The following is a 12512-nucleotide window of genomic DNA, read 5'->3' as shown; positions in this document are numbered from 1 at the left end:
TAGGTGGTTTCCCTTCTCCTGAGCATCTTGTAGAGCAAGATATTTTGACTTGCATTACATCATTTCTGGACTTACTACATGTGACTTGCTGTGGTATCAGCCCACTTTGTTTTCTTGCCTGTTACACAGATAGGGCCTGAACAGACAAGGAAAAATAAAGCTGCTTTGGTTCACTTTGGAGGTATGCTGTTTAAACAACACACACATCTTAAGAGGCCAGAAGCTGCACCAAAGTTGTGCTCTAGTCCTTAGGTCTGGAGTGTGGCTTTGGCTCATCTTCTGGCCTCTTAGGACACATGCAGCATTTAAACAGCATACCTCCAAAATGACCAGAAGCAGCTTTATTTTGGCCTGTCTGTTCAGGCCCTTAGTTTGGGCCAGGGTGTCCTTTGTAAATTTCTAATAGGATCATCATAAAGGTCTGAAGGAGATTTTCCTTGCCAGCTTGGAGATCTGTGCAGAGTTTCAAATAACAAGTTCAGAGCCCTTTGCCAACTGGGTGTATCATTCAAGGTGCCAACTGGGGATTCTGGGTGTAGTGGCAGAAAGCCAATCTAACTTTGCAAGAGAGATGTTCTTTAATAAACAAGGATTATATATCTTAGTTACGATCCCAGGTGATTCTTTCCCCGCCTTCCCCAAAGAAACTGTTTCTCCTGCCTCCACCTCATGGGAAGTCTCCTTGGAAATGTTTGTAGAACTCTGTCTCTCATTTAGCCAAGGAGCTTAACCATCTGCTTATCTTTTAAGCATAGCCATATTAGAATGAAGGAGGTTAAGTTATTAATACCCTCAGTTTCACATAACTTTGAACAGTTGTTTGGATGAAAATAGGTACACTTGTCTGACACTACACAAGAAAGTTGCTTCACATAGTACTGGAGGGGCCATGGGATTACTAGTCTACTTCCATGGAGGACTAGACAAAGAGGAATATCTGGTGAGTGGAAGATGCTTTTAAAGAATTTGAGGAGCATCCACTTTCCAATTTATGTTCTCTTACCAACTAAAAAGTACATATTTTATATATAGATAGTCAGAGTTGCAAGAGTTACTTTTTGGATTGGAACACTCATCTTCCAGCCAGCATGGCCAGTAGACTTGGCCATTATCAAAACTCGCCTGTGTTGGACTACAAATCCCATACCACAGCTAATATAGCCAAACACATCACCAAGAGCCCTGTGTTTAGACTTGCAGCAATGCATGCCCATTTTGATTTCAAAGCAGATGTGATCTGTTCACATCTGGAAACCAACACAGGAAAGACTCCTTGTAGGTTTTTATGTGTCTTAACCCATCTTTCCCCCAACAAGATACATGTGCATTTAACTTCAAAGATGGGTCTTACAACATTCTCCCGTATGCAGCCCATATGGAGCCCGTATGCAACCCAGGCTTATCCTGCAGCTTTTCAAGAATGAGAAAAGTTGGTTGTTATAGTGCTGTCATCTTTTTTCTCCTACTAGGAGGGCTATGGTTGGCAGGCAGAAATATAATAGATGTAGCCCTTTCTGGCATGAAGATAAAGATGAAATACTATTGTTGTATGTCTATTGGTACAAAAACCAAATATCTCTTTGTGCTAGCTACTTTCAACAGTTTTTGGCTGGAAAACTGGAGTAAATGTATTTAAAAGTATTAGCACATGAGAACAAGGAAGGTTGTATATGGCAGCCCCACTTGGAGATATTTTCCTGTATTTTCAGTGTATGCATGCCTGGGGTGAGGTGCATTACTGTATGCTTTATTATTTACAAGTGAAACTGGCTGTAATCTTCAGATTTCTTGATTCAGAGTGATACCATCCAATTGAATGGTGTCACTCCAAAATGAATTGTTTGGCAATAGTGGCTGCTCCGCATATTTTTTTAGCCCACATGTTTCTCTACATGTACATATCTCTAAACATTTTGCTTTGAAATGAGACAGTCTGTTCCCATTTGAGGAGAAAATCATTTTGCTGTTTTTCATAGGAAATGTGGAGAACTTGTACTTTCAAGGATATGTCATTTGCATGGTAGCACATTATGTGTTTGTTGTAAACTCTCAGCTGGCTCCCTACCCCACCCCATGGACTTGCTTTTGAAAACCAACAACCTGTATGTGTCAATTCTTATGTTTAAGAGATGAAAACATACTGGATAGAGTTCAATAAATATTGTAAGCCAAAATCTACTAGATGTGATATGCAAACGTAATAATAATAATATTTATATCCCACCCCTCTATGTAACACAATCGGAGCGGCTTACAATTAAAATTATACATTGCCAAGACCATCCATTCCCACCCACCCCTTAAATCCCATTAGTTACTTGATGATATAGAGTTTGTTATTATGTGCCTACAAATAATTTCTGACTTATGGCAATCCTCATGAAGTTTTCCTGGCAGGATTTGTTCATGGGGGTTTGCCATTGCCTTCTCCTCAGGCTGTGATAATATGAGTTGCCGAAGGTTACCCAGTGGGTTTCCATTGCTGAGCCAGGATTCAAACCCTGGTCTCCCAGATTCTTAGACCAGACCACTACACCATGCTGGCTTCTATTGTTAGGGATGAAAAAAATCTGTTAGTTTTACTTTCTCCACCTCTCAAATTTTGGTAAAGTCTGATCACATATTCATTGAAATTCTCACTCATTCCTACTCATATACCCATCTGACAATCCCTTTTGTCAGTTTTAGAAAGTCAGGGCCACTTTACTCTGTGCTCCACTATATACTTTGTGCTGGTATACTGGAGTCTGGTATGAGTTCATCCCTTTCTGCTATATGGAACATTTTGTATAGAGACCTACATATGAAGATATATACAGTACTGTAAGCTTGTTTATCTTCATATGCATTCCATCCACCACTGCAGAGAGCTGAACTGACCCTGTTAACAGAATGTTCTCGCGTACAAAAACACACAAATAGATCTAGGTTTATACAAAATGTTTTATTTGTAATAAAGGGGCTTATAAACCCATGGCATGCTCCATGCACTATTGTGTTCAAATGTACATGTTGAATAGGAAGGTGTATATACACATGTACAGGAATGAGCCTCTGGCTGCCGGAGAAGTGAAGGACAAGCTCATTCCCTCTATCTATTCCATTCCATTTCACTTCTTTTCTTTTCTTTTCAAATTGAACACGCATGGATACAAGCACATATTTTCTGTAGATCTCAGGTTTGGCTGCTACACAGATCCCATCCTTCATAGTATGAACATGCATCATCATCATCATCATCATCATCATCATCATCATCATCATCATCGAACAAATATACCATGTCATAACATAGGTAAAATGAGATTAAAATCTGTGCACTGTGGCCATATTTCAGCCTAGAGGGGCAGCAGCACATGCATGGAAAATAACACTGTTGATAGATCAGAAAGGCTGACTACAGTCTACAAATTAAAAATCAAGTTAGAAAGTAATGTTTTACCTAGAGCCTAAAGGAAACAATACACAGATATCACTAGTAAGATAAATTAAAATTCTCCAACTTGCCCTATGGTATCATACCCTAATTAAAAAGTTAAATAGAAAGCCAAATATTTTGCTGCACCAGACAGATCCTAGATACATTAAAAGAAAATGTAAGTAACCTCTGAAACTCTACTGGATAAGACATACTAATCATAATTATAGATGGAATAAAGCAAGGGCTTTAAAAACGAAATATAGCCCAGCTTAATACAAACAAACAATCTTTTGTACCTGATTTCCCCAGTGACTGCTATGACCTGCACAGAACCATCTGCATTGTCTTAAATCAAGGGTAGGCAAAATGTATCTCTGTAGATGATGTTGTACTGCAGTTCCTATCAGCCCCAGGCAGCATAGCTATTATGTCAGCATAGCCAGTATATCAGCACAATAAGGACTGCTGACTGCTGAAATCCAACAAATGGGAGAAATGGGAAAGACTGGGGAAAACATTTTTAAAAAATGGAAAGAGCCATCAGTTGGTAAAACAACTTTTTAGATCATTAGTCAACTATTTTAAACCCAATTAATTAAAAGTAAGCAAGTTGCACATTACCAGGCATTAGTACTTGCTTATCCCATTTTGAGATATTGAAAGAAGTCTGAGGACTTTGAATTTAGTGAACAAAATGTACCTGTCACTGATAGAACAATTTATTTTCCCCTATTACAATAACAGAACCAATATCTCCCCACCACTGCCAAAAGAAAGTATGCAATTAACTTTCAAGCTCATCGACTGAAATTTCTTCTCACCCCTTAAAACTGAACCCAGCCAAGTAATCAGCTAAACTTTTTGTTGATTAATCTACAGCAACCTTCTGCAACCTAATGCCCTCCAGATGTATTGCAGTCCAGGCTGTTGTAGGCTGATCTCTAAACTGAACAGGTGAAAGAAATACAAGCAAAAACACAAAAAGAGAAAGATAAGATGATCAATAAAGAGCTGGAACCTCCAAAATAGCTACTGGCGTTGCCCAAAAGGATAAAGCAAATATATATTATTGTTTATTTTTATACATGGTTACTCTTGCAAAGTTAAGAGCAAAAACAGATTACAGGAACAAGTATTCTGGGTTAATAACATAACTATTTCTTGCCTCTTTTCTGGATGCTGTCAACCTAATTAGTAGCTAGTTGCTAATATGCAGTCAGTTTGATGCATTTAATGAGGGTTTATTTTTTCCTCTTTATTTTACGCTTACTTGTAACCTTGATTTGACCTTTTCTTATCCAGAGAGAAACTGCCAAATGTTGTACTATAATCTGGTGATAGTTCTCTGTAGCAACTAAAAACAGACTTTTTCTAGCACCTTTAGGAATTCAGTGAAGCCTGAGGGTCCGAATACACATCTGTGACTGTAGTGATATGAAACACTGAGGTTATCTTATGTGACTGTAAATGCTTCTTGGAGGATCAAAAGGCCCATCAAAAGGGGAGCAGTCCTTAGTGAATCCCAAGTGGCTCAGAAGAATGACCCTGATATGGCAAGCCTCAGTTCCAGCTGCTGGGATCAGTTCAACTGAAAGGAGCAAGCAATAATCCAGTGCAAACCCTTGCACCCTTTTGATTTTCACCCACAGTTTTCTATTGACATTTCTGTGAGCTTTCAAAAGTTTCTATTTAAGCCAAAGGCAAGCAAGACAGGAGCTTTGGGCCACCCAAAACTGTCCACAGTTGTGGCAAGAGCCCTTTGTTTTTCTTTATATAGACAAAAACAAAGGCATGCCCTGTTTATGTGTAGATCATTCTGGTCTTTCTAGCGGCAAATTTCATTGTTTGCTATCATTCACCACCCTCTTCCTCTTCCTAAAGTTCTCAACATCCTCATTCCTCAATGGGAAGAAAAAGTTATTAATGTTTGTGAATTAGATTGTTGTCTTCCATTAAGGCTGAGTGTTGCCGTAATGAAAATGTTGCCACCTAAAGGGGAGAAAAAGAAAAAAAGGCCTGTTTAAAAACAAAATGGCAGCATGAGGAAGAATAAGATACAAGTTAAGTCAATGCCTTGGCCCTGCCTGTTGGGATTTTGGAGAAGTCCCTATACTCAGATTTGAATCGCAAGCAAGCATACCTCCCATGCTGTATCGGAAACAGTTTACACAATTTTCCCTGTATCAAAAGAATTTTGCCATGTAACATGATGGGATTAGGAGGGCAGTAATTCAAGAAACAAAAATCTATATACATATCGTTGGTATATGAACATAGCTGAACAGTTCTTGGCCAAAAGGCTTGCTGCTGCTAATATCATTATTATCATAATTATTGTGCCTAAGATGACTAAATACCTTGCAAAAACTATAGAATAAACAGCCTCCACTTGTGAGCTTCCAGTCTTATAAAATGTCCATTCATTCATTCATTCATTCATTCATTCATTCATTCAAAAGAGGCCAGGTAGTACCCACATATCCTCAATTTGACTAAAGTTTCAACTAGTGTTACAAAGTCATTTGGCTTGCTTATCAACAACAATGTTATCCATTCTTTCTTCTTCTTTCCTGCTTCTCAGTACTCCAAAACGCACTTAATGGGGTGCAGGCAGGAGGATGCTACAGAGATTTCTCTAATACTGAGAGCTAGAGGCAAGTGAGGGATGGAGAATAGCTATCACAGTATATTACTGTCATACAAAAATAGCGTCTTTTGAAAATGTTTCCGAAAAACCCTAATACCTACAGGGCCAGAACTGAATAGCCACATCAGGAAATAGCTATAGAGATGAGAATGAAATGAAAAATGATAGAACTTTGACAATTGTTTAATACATTTGCTCAGTTGGGAAGATGAAATGAGCAGGAAATAGAGCAGGTTGTAGTTTACTTACATGGTTTGTTCAGATGCCAGAAAAGTCCAAGGGTATTTTGGATTTAGTATGCGTAAGTGATCCAGGTATGTCAAATGAAGTAATACATTCCATTCTCATTAAAAGCCCTTGGCTACAGCGATGATTTTTGACAAAATGCCCAGGTAGCTAGTTGGACTTCAATTATGCTAATACCACCTTTTAGCACCCTGTCTGTAATAACATGTCTTCATGTCAATCAAAATACATGATTAAAAAGAGACCTGTATTATGACAAGGGCTCAGCAGATAGTAATAAGAAATATTTCACACTGTAACATGAACTTTCCAAGCTCAAGTAATGCTATACCTAGATTGCTGTTACTGCCCTTAGCCTTTGTACATATATAGAACTCTTGCCCATGGCCAAAAAATCAGTATGGCATCTCAGGACTGTACCATGAGAACAGCATGAGTTGGCATCTTTTTGTAGCTTGGGTGGGTTTGCATGAGAGGTAATGTATAGTCTTTGACAGATTAAGCTGTGAACTAGTTTCTGATCCATTCTTTGCCTGTACCATGAACTCACATTGAGGACCATATCAGACAATTTTCCTACCAGATTTTATAAGAATACTTGATATTCAGTCTAGAACAAGTCAGCACACTAGTGCTGTTAGCATAAGGCTAACAGAAGCAACTACTCTAGATGCTTGTATTACTTTAACAAAAAGGCTTACTATTGTGGTTTTGGAAATCCATGAAAGACAGTGCAGTGTCCCTAAATTTAGGTGCAGAAACAATGCAGTTTGACACCACTTTAAGTGCTGTAGCTTCATCCTATGGAATCCTGGGGTTTGTCATTTTACTAGGTTTTTAGCCATACAACTCAGAATTTCACTCCTCTTCCTTGCCCATTGGTTCAGATTACTTGTTAGAGCACTGATACTTTATTTTGCAACAGTTTTTTCATACTTAACACATTATGATTTCGTAATGGATAATGGATATCTCTTCTGAATAACGGATATCTTTTCTGCACCAATCAATTATACCTATGCTTGCACAAAATGGTTGTGTGTGTGAGAGTTGGTTATCATGCTGTTGGAACATAATTCTGACCTCCACAACAACCAAAAAAGTGAGTTGCAATGGCATAACTCTGACTTAGGCCATCATAATTCACTAAGACAATGCAAGCCGTTGTTGGCGATTTAGCCATTAACTGAATTTGATAGATTTTAATACTCAACCTAAGCAATTGAAATATCAAAGCATCAGCCCTGCTTGGCCAAGCAATTTTTTTTAACTTTCTCAACACCTTTATGCCAAACAATAATGATGGAACGAGTTGTTTTCTTTTTCCTTTCAACAGTGACACCTCCTATGTAATTACACAAGGCAGTGTTTTTCAGCTTAAACAGCCTGAATTTTTATATCACTATCACTCGTTCCTAACACAGGAAATCGATGTCCCATTCTTTTCTCTTTTTAAAACCCAAAATAATTTATCTTTGGACTTCAAAGCCATTAATAGTGTTAAGTTTTTCTTTCTAAAATGGAAAGAGCAGTTAAGCTCAAATTGTCAGCAAGGGCTTGTGTGGTTCTTGATACTTCCAAACTTTCCATTTCACACCATTTCACCTCGGTTGGAATAGCAGAGTATTTTAACACAAGGAAATAGTTAGGTGGGAAAATAATCATTTTTCTATTGTATCGAGAGCAATTTGCTTTGCCAATAATTAGCCAAACTTCCTCTTTTGTGAGCACTGCACTTATTTTGAAATGATCCCTCTATAACTCACCTTGGGTTCTTATTTGATTTGGGTCATTACTATTTCCACAGAAATCATTAAGGTTGGAAAGGTCAGGAACATAACAGGAAGAATGGGAGAACTATGAAAGAAACATGGATTGTGTAATTATGTGGCTCTGTTTATCTACTCACTCGTGCCAATAAGGTTTCTCATGGTGACAGCTAGAGTGAGAGAATGATGTATCAAGGTGTGCTTTGTGTTTATGTGTGTGTATTCCAACAATTTTATTATTTTTACAAAGGTAAAAATAAAGCATTAGAGTACTTCAAGTGTAAATCAGGCTTGTTTTGAAACACATACACACACACACAAAACCTCCAAGAAAGAGGCAATCTTTTTTGTGGGGTGGGACGGGGGGGGGGAGGGTAAGACTGCTTAACTCAGGGGTAGGCAATCTTTTTGAGCCGGGGGGCCGGGTTGCTGTCCCTCAGACAACTGGGGGTGCTGAAGCCAAAAAATAAATAATTAAATATTTTTTTTTTAAAAAAAATAAATATATAAATAAACCAGGACAAATGTAGGACAAAATTTTCAAATGGAAGACGGCTTTTTTTTAAAAAAATGGAGGACACGCGAAAAAATTTGCTGATTTTTAAAAAAATGTTAATATAAATGCATGTTTCTGAGGCTTCTATAGACAATTGCCCCCCAAAGGCCCCGCCGGCAATCGGTGGCAGGACCAGGCTGGGGCCGGTCCCAAGGCCTCGCCGGGCCGCAGGTTGCCTTCCCCTGGCTTAACTGTATTGATCCTGACACATTTCAGAACAATTTCTTTCCTTCTTCTAGGGCTGATTTAGAAACTGGAATGCAAATATTTTTAAAAAGGCAATTTACACACATATTTGTATAAATGAGTTTCATACTGTTTAAAACGGACATTCATCTCACCAATGGTTAATATTGTTTTTTGGAAGGCTGTTGAGTTCTGTGGATGTAAAACCATATTTGGGTTATCCTGCATTTTATCAGATTAAGACTTTCCCTAGAAGAGGTGTTTACTTTATTTTGCAGCATGGTGTAGCTAAAATATCTTGCTTTCACATTGGACATTACTTCAACAGATCTGATTTTCATATATTCATTGGCCTGATTTAGGTGTAAACATCTTAGTAGTTTAATGGCCTGGGAACAAATAATATGCTTGTTTGATTCTTCCTTCTCTCACATTCTTAAACCATGGTTTTCTAGTTTGTATATCATTTCCACAAGTATGAAGGGGTAAATGTTGTACAAACAGGTTTGGAACGAATTTATGTAGTATTGTAGATTGTCAGCTGCATGCTGGGAGTTGTATGTATTAAAAGAAGTTGGGAAGAGGAAGAAGTGGAGAGAGGAGTTAGACTGTTTTTAGGGCAGAGGTAGAAATGTGGTTCTCCAGTTGTTAGCAGGGTGGAACCAGGAGCAATGCTGGATGGCGCTGCTGGGACTTGCAATTGAACAACGTCTAGGGGTCTGTATTATTCCTACCTATATGCACGTTGACTGTACAAATAAAGCTTTAAAAATGTAGGAACTCACTACCATGGAAATGAGTTCCTACATATTTAGTGAGTTCCTACATATTTAAAACGTTATTTGTCTCTGGGATCTGGGATCTCCTCACATAGGCAATCCCAGACACCTGCCCAGAGTGGGCTTGCTTCTGCTGTCTAGAATTTTCTCTTACATGGTACATACTTTTGATGTTCAAGATGAGCAGAAAAGGAAAAAGGGATGAAGAGCTTGGTACTGCAGCTATAAAGACAGGTAAGGCAACAGATTTTCTCAGAATCAGTGCAAAACTACAGGGCTGGCCCTACTTGTAGGAAGAGTGAGGCAATCACCACAGGCAGCAGATGTTGGGTGCTGAGCAATTGTTAGTTATTTACTTTGTCATTGATATATTTTTACTGCTCGCGTATGTTCATGGGATTTTGTGCTCAAAATTAATTTGGTTGGGTTTGGGTCGTCTTACGTGGGATGAATGAGAGACCTGTTGGCTGCTTCATCTGAAGTCTTGACCTGGCCCTACACAGGGATATTTGTTGTTAACTGCTCTGCAGTTGACTTTGATTCCTCACAACCCTGTAGATCATCTCCAAGATCCCCTGTCCCCAACTGCTCTGCTCAAGTCATGCAGGGTCATGGCTGTGGCATCCTTGAGTGAGTCTAACCACCTGGTTTGCAGTGTTCTCTTTCTCCTGCCCTCTCCCTTTCCTATTGTTACTACTGTGTTTTCTAGTAAGTCCTTTTTTCTCATGATGTGGCTTAAGTATGACAGCCTCAGTTTAGTCATCTAAGCTTCCTGGGAGAGTTCAGGTTTGATCTGTTCTATCACCCATTTTTGCACTCTTGGTTACCCATGGTACTGTCAGCACTTTTCTTTAGTACCACATCTCAAATTGGTTGATTTTCTTTCTACCAGCTTTCCTCACTGTTCAGTTCTCACATCCATACATGGTGATGGGAAATATGATGGCTTGGATAAGCCAAACTTTAGTATTCAGTTTTATATCTTTGTACTTTAGGATTTTGTCGAGTTCGTTCATGGTTGTGCTTCCCAGTCCTAGATTTCTTTGGATTCCTTAACTTCAGTCTGTGTTCTGATCAATGATTGATTCAAGTTATGGAAACTCTTTGACGATTTCAATTTGCTGGTTATCAAGGATGGATACTAGTAGATTTTCTGTAGTCATTATTTTTGTTTCTTTAATGTACTGTAAAATTACAGTTGGCCCACCGTTTTGCAGGGAATCCATTCTGCCCTCCACCTGCAAAAGTGGAGACTCGCATATATTCAAGCCCCATAGGCTTGAATGGGACGTGTGCCCACGAGCACACACAGCGTGTGTGCCGCAGGGGTGCACGCTATTAAAAATAGCGAAGGTTAGCCCTCCATGAATATTCAAGACCACAGACTTCAAGTCCGCAACAAAGGAGGGTTGACTGTAAAGCCTTCCAAAAAATCTGGCAAGTTTGTTCAAGGTCTGTCAGTTGCTGAGTGCATTCTGTGAGATACTATACTTTGATGCACCTCTGAAATGTGGCTGATACGATCATAATAAATGTGATTTTTCAAAGCAGATTCCGTACATGTTTGAAATGTATTTTCACTTTTGATATTCTAAGAGGGTGACTGCAAGGAAATAATGAAGACCTGCTTATGCTATAACCATTCTGGCATTCTGAATACTTTTGATGCTATCTTCCATGAGAATGGACTGGGTTGCTGTTATAGTTTTATTTTGGTGGGGGGCGGGGAGGGATGATGATAGTGTTGTCATGTGAATACTGTAAATAGCTCATTTATGTATTTTGTTATCAGCTTTGGCTTTTTCTAGCAGAGGGAAATGTGGCACCTAGGAGCACTACATCCTGAATGTGCAGCGGTTTCGCTAATGGAAATATCACTTTAATTCCAGACTGCCTCTTGCTGTGCAACAAAATGCCACAGGTATCATTGATTCGTAGAGATGCGTTCTCTCTAATTACACATCTGATATGAATGGGATTTATAGTTGCACTATGTCATGCATGAAGTAATCCTAGAACATTCTAGAAGGTGTTATTTCAATCCAAATTCCCCATCCTTTGAAGTGGCTGAAGGATTCTGTCTCACTGTTACTACAACCGAATAACAAGCAAGTAGATGGAGAGGCAAGTCTGTGGAATTTCTGCCATTGGGAGCTTTTCAGTCAATTAATTCCAACTTTAAAATGAGTAAGGCACTGCTGGCGGGGGGGGGGGGTGTCTTCCTTTTCTTTTTTTACAAAATGCCATTGTCTGTCCCTCTGTGACTCAAAAATTCATCTATATTTTTCCTCAGACACCATACTGGAAATTAGACAGGGAGACCAGATGTCATCCCCATAAAGGAGGACAAGGCAGGGCAAAGCATAGGCCATTCCAGAAAAATGGAGGGCATGATCAAAGGAAAAGCTCAAAACACTCCTAGAAATATAAAGGCAGGCTTCTGAGTCGTGCTCAAAATGGGGGACATTTTGACATTCCTCCTGGAGAGAAATGTAGGACGTGTACATTCTGGGCACCACAATTTAAAAAGGATGTGGAGAATCTGGAGCATGTCCAAAGGAGAGCGACTAAAATGGTGAAGCGTCTGGAAACCATGCCCTATGAGGAACAACTTAGGGAGCTGGGGATGTTTAGCCTGGAGAAGAGAAGGTTAAGAGGTGATATGATAACTCTGTTTAAATATTTGAAGGGATGTCATATTGAGGAGGGAGCAAGCTTGTTTTCTGCTGCTCCAGAGACTAGGACCCGAAGCAATGGATGCAAGCTCCAGGAAAAGAGATTCCACCTCAACATTAGGAGGAACTTCCTGACAGTAAGGGCTGTTCGACAGTGGAACAAACTCCCTTGGAGTGTAGTGAAGTCTCCTTCCTTAGAGGTCTTCAATCAGAGGCTGGATGGCCATCTGTCG

At 39.3% G+C, this 12512-nt stretch overlaps 1 protein-coding gene across 3 annotated transcripts in view; it reads left to right on the top strand.

The window, feature by feature from the left end:
• The window catches only part of ARID5B (AT-rich interaction domain 5B), a 269486-nt gene that overhangs the window by 185065 nt on the left and 71909 nt on the right, over positions 1 to 12512 (top strand). The gene's annotated exons all lie outside the window — the stretch shown is intronic.

This window comes from Sceloporus occidentalis, unplaced genomic scaffold, assembly GCF_023333645.1.
Source record: "Sceloporus occidentalis isolate IW3139 unplaced genomic scaffold, rSceOcc1.0.p SCAF_2, whole genome shotgun sequence".
Lineage (NCBI taxonomy): Eukaryota > Metazoa > Chordata > Lepidosauria > Squamata > Phrynosomatidae > Sceloporus > Sceloporus occidentalis.
This window is presented reverse-complemented; position numbering and strand designations above follow the sequence as displayed.